Source organism: Bison bison, unplaced genomic scaffold (genome assembly GCF_000754665.1).
Source record: "Bison bison bison isolate TAMUID 2011002044 unplaced genomic scaffold, Bison_UMD1.0 scf7180017861828, whole genome shotgun sequence".
NCBI lineage: Eukaryota > Metazoa > Chordata > Mammalia > Artiodactyla > Bovidae > Bison > Bison bison.
In genome coordinates this window covers 240,086-247,073 of record NW_011492400.1, presented here as the reverse complement: position 1 = coordinate 247,073, position 6,988 = coordinate 240,086, and the positions used below count along the sequence as shown (strand labels likewise).

Below are 6,988 nucleotides of genomic sequence, written 5' to 3'. Positions count from 1 at the left end.
CCTTCCAAGGAGTAAGTGTCTTTTAATTTCATGGCTGCAATCACCATCTGCAGTGATTTTGGAGCCCAGAAAAATAAAGTCAGCCACTATTTCCACTGTTTCCCCATCTATTTGCCATGAAGTGATGGGACCAGATGCCATGATCTTAATTTTCTGAATGTTGAGCTTTAAGCCAACATTTTCACTCTCCTCTTTCATTTTCATCAAGAGGCTCTTTAGTTCTTCTTTATTTTCTGCTGTAAGGGTGGTGTAATCTGCATATCTGAGGTTAGTGATATTTCTCCCTGCAATCTTGATTCTACCTTGTGCTTCCTCCAGCTCAGCGTTTCTCATGATGCTATCTGCATATAAGTTAAATAAGCAGGGTTACAATATACCACCTTGACAATATACAGCCTTCTTCAGATGATGCATTTTGTGGAAACAAGTTTAGGGTGTATTAAGAATTTCAAATAAAATGACAATCAATTAATATTCAATTTCAAGACATCACTGTATTGGGTAAAACACATTTAGTGTAATAATTTTCCGTGAACATATATATATATATATATATATTTATTTATTTATTTATTTACATTTATGTGTCAGAGAGAAATAAGAAGTCAAACTGTAAGTTTGAAGAGTATCCCTTAAAACACAGTTTAGGCTTCTTGGAAAGTAATATTCCACAATGTTCTTGTATTTTAGGTTTTGGAAAACTGATTTTGTGTTTCTAATTGAGGTAGTTCACAGAGTGTTATGTGAATGGAAAAGAAGAATCTTTACTTCTGAAAAAAAGGACATAAAAGGAATAGTTAGAGTGCCAGATAGAAAGAAGATACAGAAACACTCCTCAAACTCAGGAACTTATCAGATGGATCCGTTTAGAGAAGGCCATATAAATTGTCGAGAATTTGGAAACCAATTACCTGCAACTAATTATATTCAAGGAATTCTTGAAACATATTGTATATCCAAAGACACAAACCACAGCCTGTCCTTTGAACAGTGTTGGTTTAGGGAGACATCATTCATACAGTTAGAGAAGGAGCAGACCTGGGAGAGATCTTTCAGGCAAACCCATTAAATGGTCTCTGCACTGAGCAGGAGAGATGCCATTCAGAACCATGCAGGACCTCTGCTCTTCCACACAGGGTCAAATGGATGGCAGAAACCCAAATGCCGCATGCAGGCTCATCCTATCAGGGATTGCACTTATGATTTTGTGCAAGTGACAGCTGTCTTTGCCTCAGGCACCTTGTTAGTAAAGGTACATAACTGTACTTACCTAACAAATTTAATAAAAATCAAAAGTGTTCATAATTGTATTCAGAACATGCAAAGTATGTGTGATCAGCTATTATTCTCAGGAAAGGAGACTCAATATTCTTACCCTTCTCTGATATTTGGCAAAACTCTGGTGTGATTTCAGACACTAAGCCCTCAAGAAAGAAGATTTTGTATATGACAGGCAAAGTTTAGAAGTCCTATTATATTTCATAATAACAATGTAGGTCCTGGTGAACAGAGCAATGTTTGAATGCAGCCTATGGTGGTCTGCAGTTCATCATGACCTCTGGAGTTAATCATGTTTGATTATATTGATAATAACATGTACCCACTTGGGATAGTTTTATCCCTCTTTTATCTCATAAAACTCATTAATTATTTGAGCCCCAAGATGATGTTGCTTTCTTGACATTCTGCTGAGGGCCTTCAGAGGTCAATGATTCAGAAGCTTAAGGAACATAGGCCCCAGAAATAGATACAAATAAAAACATAAAATCTGTATCATTTCACCACATACCATCTTCAGAAACAAAAGAAGCAATGTGTATCCCTCAGGTTCGTTGGTAGGTTGACACCCTGATTTGGGGGCAGTTGGAGAGCAGTGATACTGATTTATTTTTAAGCTTCTGTATTTAGTTCTGTCTTAGAGGGTGTTTTAAGAAATGTCATGTTGCAGACACTACTTTATGAAAGTATTTAAAGTTTTGGAGGAACTGTCTCAAAGAGAAATGACAGCAATTTAATCTGCAAAACCAAATATAATAGCTATCAGTGTAAGAGGAAAACGAGTGTGAACAAAGTGGGTAGAGTGCTTGATTTCTCCCACCTTTGCACTTCCTTCTCTGTCACATTAACTCCCTCCAGAGAGCCTGGGAAAGACCTCAGGGAGATTCTCCGGACAGTCACTCAGAGGCCGAGAGTGGCAGTGAGGGGTCCTCAGGACTGTTTTTGTTGTTGTTGTTGTTGTTGTTTAGTCGTTCAGTTGTGTCTGACCCTTTTGAGGCCCCGTGGACTGTAGCTCTCCAAGCCCCTTTGTCCATGGGATTCCCCAGGCAAGACTACTGAAGCAGGTTGCCATTTCTTCCTCCAGGGGATTTTCCTGGCCCAGAGACTGGACATGTGTCTCTATGTCTCCTGCACTGCAGGCAGATTCTTTACTGCTGAGCCACCAGTGAAGTCCCATAACTGTCCATGGAAGAACAGAAACATGAGACCAACCTCTGAAGCAGACACGAGAGGAACAGAGGTGTCTCTCCATAGCAGGTTTCTTATCCCTGGTACAAATGACATTTTGAGTTTTAGTCCAGAGCCTCTTTGATCCAAGATAAACCAATACATGCCTCTAAAGCATTTAAAATTACCAAAGGTCAGGAGGGAGAGGAAATGAATATGTTCTTATCCTCTGTTGGCATTTTCTATGTAACACATGTCTTATCTTTTCTTTAAAAAATCCCACCTTCCTTCTCCAATGCAACCGATAAGATTCTCCATTGCTTTTTCTTTGTAAAAATTTGTTATAAAATAGTTATGCTTCATTGATGTTGTAATGCTTTGATATATGATGAAATTTATGTACATATATAATATTTTTGCATTTGTCACTTGCCACTTCTCATGGTCATTAATAAAGTCCTTAACAATTCTTCAAAAAGCTGCATAATTTATACATACATACATATATATGGATATATAGTATAAATATGAAACTATGGATATATAGTATAACTATGGATATATAGTATAAATATGAAACTCTAGCATATATATATAATGTTAGTCACTCAGTTGTGTACAACTCTTAGCAACTCCATGGACTGTAACCCCACAGGCTCCTCTGCTCACGGAATTCTCTAGGCAAAAATACTGGAGTAGGTAGCCATTCCCTTCTCCAGGGGATCTTCACAACTCAGGGATGGAATCTGGACCTCCCACATTGCAGGCTGATTCTCTACCATCTGAGCCACTAGGGAAGTCCTGTATATAAATGTATACCATAACTTTGATATTTCTTTGAGATTTACACTGTATTTCTAAGTTTTGATTTGATAAATAAGCAGCAGCAAGCATTTCTGTTAATTTCATATTCACATCTTTGTTGTCCCTGGTGGCTCAGATGGTAAAGAGTCTGCCTGCAGTGGGGAGACCCAGCTTAGATCTCTGAGTGGGGAAGATCCCCTGGAGAAGGTAATGGCAACCCACTTCAGTATTCTTGCCTGAAGAATCCCATAGACAGAAAAGTCTTGTCCATGGGGTGGCAAAGATTCAGGCACGACTGAGAGATTAACACTTTCTCTTTCCTTGTTTAGAACTTCAAATAAATATAAAGCAGTGAATTTGCATAGTAAATTGTATAGTGTAATTAATAAAATCACTACACTAATTTTATAGGACAATATACATTATCATGTCTTTTTTAAGAGAGGTAAAACTGAATCAAGGATGATATAATACAGAATAACCATTAATATTTGACTCCATACCCAGTAAATTAGGAACATGGACAAGGAAAACTGCACTTCTGTGACAGACTTCACCCTCCTTGGATTCTCAAATGCCCCTGAGCTCAGAGTCTTCCTCTTCCTGCTGTTTTTTTCCATCTATGGAGACACAGTTTTGGGAAACCTGGGCATGATTGTTCTCATTCAGGTCAGCTCTGGACACCACATGCCCATGTACTTTTTCCTCAGCCACTTGTCCTTTGTGGATTTCTGTTATTCCACTACCATCATGCCGAAGATGCTAGCTAACATCTTAAATGAAGACAGAGCCACTTCCTTCCTGGAATGTGCTGTGCAATTATACCTGTTTTGCACATTTGTGGTAACTGAAGTCATTCTGCTGGCAGTGATGGCTTATGACCACTTTGTGGCCATCTGAGACCCACTGCTCTACATGGTCACCGTGTCCTGAAATCTCTGCGTGAAGTTGGTGTCTTGTTGCTATTTCAATGGTACTGTATGTTCTGTGATTCACTTGTGTTTTGCTCTTCAGATCCTGCTGGGAGCCAGCGTGAAGAACTCCGCCCACGGCAAAGGTCATGAGGAAGGAGGCTCGGCATATGCAAAGGAGGGATCGAGCCTCAGGAGTCCACTGGAAATTCTCAAGCATCTACCCCCAAAACCAGAGTCTGCCTACTTTACTGCTTTGTGCTCTCACCTACACCTCTGACTTTACGGGGTGGAGGGGGGGCTGTCCCCCACCACCTTTCTCTGAAAAAGAGTTAACTTACAGCTCCAGTTAATAAAGTCCCTGGGCGTGACAAGAGTGTTTCAACCTACAAACTCCTTTGGAAGTCCTCTAGCCTGCCTGAACAGGTTCTTCCCACCATGAGAGGCATGAGATGTTCTAAACTGTCTAAATACAGATTCCTTTGAGCAGTTAAAAGATTGATTAGAAATTGTATTGGTGAAGGTTTTTTCACTTGTTGGGCCAATGTTTGCTGCTAAGTTTCCATATCCCTTACCTACTGTGTACCTGAGAGTGTTTTGATTAATATAATTGGTGTATAGGAATGTAAGTCGTAACTTTAATGTCTGTAACCTTGGACCCTTGAGTTAATTCTTTTCTTGTTATAGCCCACCACACCTTTGCCCTATAGGTATGCAACTTTATCTAATATTTTCAGAGGGTGGTGCCTGACTTTAGAATAATCACCTTTAGAGAAAAATACGTTTTCTGAAGAAAGAGTCATAAAATGTTAACAGGCCTCCTGGCCAGAAGATGATGTAAATCACCTAAACTATTCCATATGATGTTTGCAGGAAGAAAGCCTGGCTTCGATTAGGATCAAGGACTGCTGTCCTTGCATGACTCTACCCCTTCCCCCATAATCCTCTATGCACAACTTAAGGTATAAAAACTACTTTGGAAAATAAAGTGCAGGCCTTGTTCACCGAAACTTGGTCTCCCCATGCCGTTCTTTCTCTCACCTTCTGGCTGAATTTCCATCTGCAACGTGGAGGCTCGTCAAGCCTACTAATTTTGCCTGGGCTTCTAAGATCTGACCGGGGACACCTTAGTGTATCCTCTCCTTCGGGAGAATGGGAGGACGCCTGTGGCCTACGTAGGTGATGCAAATTCCTTGTCTTGGAATTTTATTAGCTTTCCACGTAAACCAAGTTATTCAGCCTCTTTTCTCCACTGAATTTTCTCACTGAGCTATCCTTATTTAACTACTCTTTATATCTTTAATTCTATCATATTCTGATCTCTGAAGCTGTCTCCCCTTCGAATTCCCTGGATCCACCTGGGCTGGACCCCGACAAGATCCCATCCTACAGATCAAATGTGATCAACCACTTCTTTTGTGATCTTCCCCCTCTCTTGTCTCTTGCTTGCTCTCATGTCACCATGAATCAATTGGTGCTATACATTGTGGCCAATTTCAATGAGGTTATCACTATTGTGGTCATCCTCACATCCTACTTGTTTATTCTCATCATCATCCTGAGGATGCTTTCTGCAGAGGGAAGGTGTAAAGCCTTTTCCACCTGTGCTTCCCACCTTGCTGCCATCACTGTCTTTCATGGAACAGTCCTTTTCATTTATTGCCAGCCCCAATCTGGCAACAGCATGGATACTGATGAAGTGGCCACGGTGTTCTCCATTGTAGTTATCCCCATGCTGAACCCCCTGATCTACAGTCTGAGGAACAAGGATGTGAAAGAAGCTCTCAGAAAAGTGGTGAGCTCCAAAATATTTTCCCAGAGTATATTTTCCTAGCAGGACTCAGGCTTCCAAATTGGAGGCAGGTGAAAGGGTGATGATGTGCTGTAATGTTGGAAAGGGTGAACAGAAGTGGTTAGCTATGAATGAGTCTTTTTGACTCATTTTTCTTTGTACATTGTATCCTGTCAATTTGAGTTGAATATCAAAATTCACAGTCTGCTTCCTTGCTCTTGTTCAATCTAAAATTATTTCAATGGTTCTAGGCAATGGACTGTTAAAACACACATTTAGTTTGCTGTAAAACTTTCATAAGCTTATTAAAGAACTCACATTTTATTTCACTATCCATTATGGAAATTATGGTTTATTTCAAAATTGAACGGCTTTTATTTTGCAGTGAAGAGCACATGTTTGATTTTATGCACAAATGAGCATATTCTTAAATTCTATTCCACTACAGTAGCTTGTTTAATTCCTTTAAAGTTTTTGTATGGAACACACATTCTAAGCAGAACTATCTTTCAAATTAGAGGAATTAGACATTGTTCAGGATATTTTTGTCATACAGAAAATTATAATTTATAATTCTAACATCAAGAGCTTATAATTCAGTGTTTCTTTGTTAGCTTCCTTTGAATTTTTTAGGTGATTAGGCAATATTTAGCTGAGAAATACATGAATTGAGAAGAAAACAGGCAAGCAATAAGAAAAACACTAGTTTTATTGCATATTTTGTCTGTGTCATTGTATGTGATTTTAGACAAATCTAGACTATTTTTGGGGGGGGGCCTCCCAAATCACTGCAGATGGTGACTGCAGCCATGAAATTAAAAGACACTTACTCCTTGGAAGGAAAGTTATGACCAACCTAGATAGCATATTCAAAAGCAGAGACATTATTTTGACAACAAAGTAGTCAAAGTCCGTCTAGTCAAGACTATGGTTTTTCCAGTGGTCATGTATGGATGTGAGAGTTGGACTGTGAAGAAAGCTGAGTGCCAAAGAATTGATGCTTTTGAACTGTGGTGTTGGAGAAGACTCTTGAGAG

The 6,988-nt window shown here is 39.4% G+C and overlaps 1 pseudogene; it reads left to right on the top strand.

The window, feature by feature from the left end:
* The first annotated feature begins 3,768 nt into the window (after positions 1 to 3,768).
* On the top strand, positions 3,769 to 5,994 carry LOC104983170 (annotated as a pseudogene).
* Positions 5,995 to 6,988: the final 994 nt, after the last annotated feature.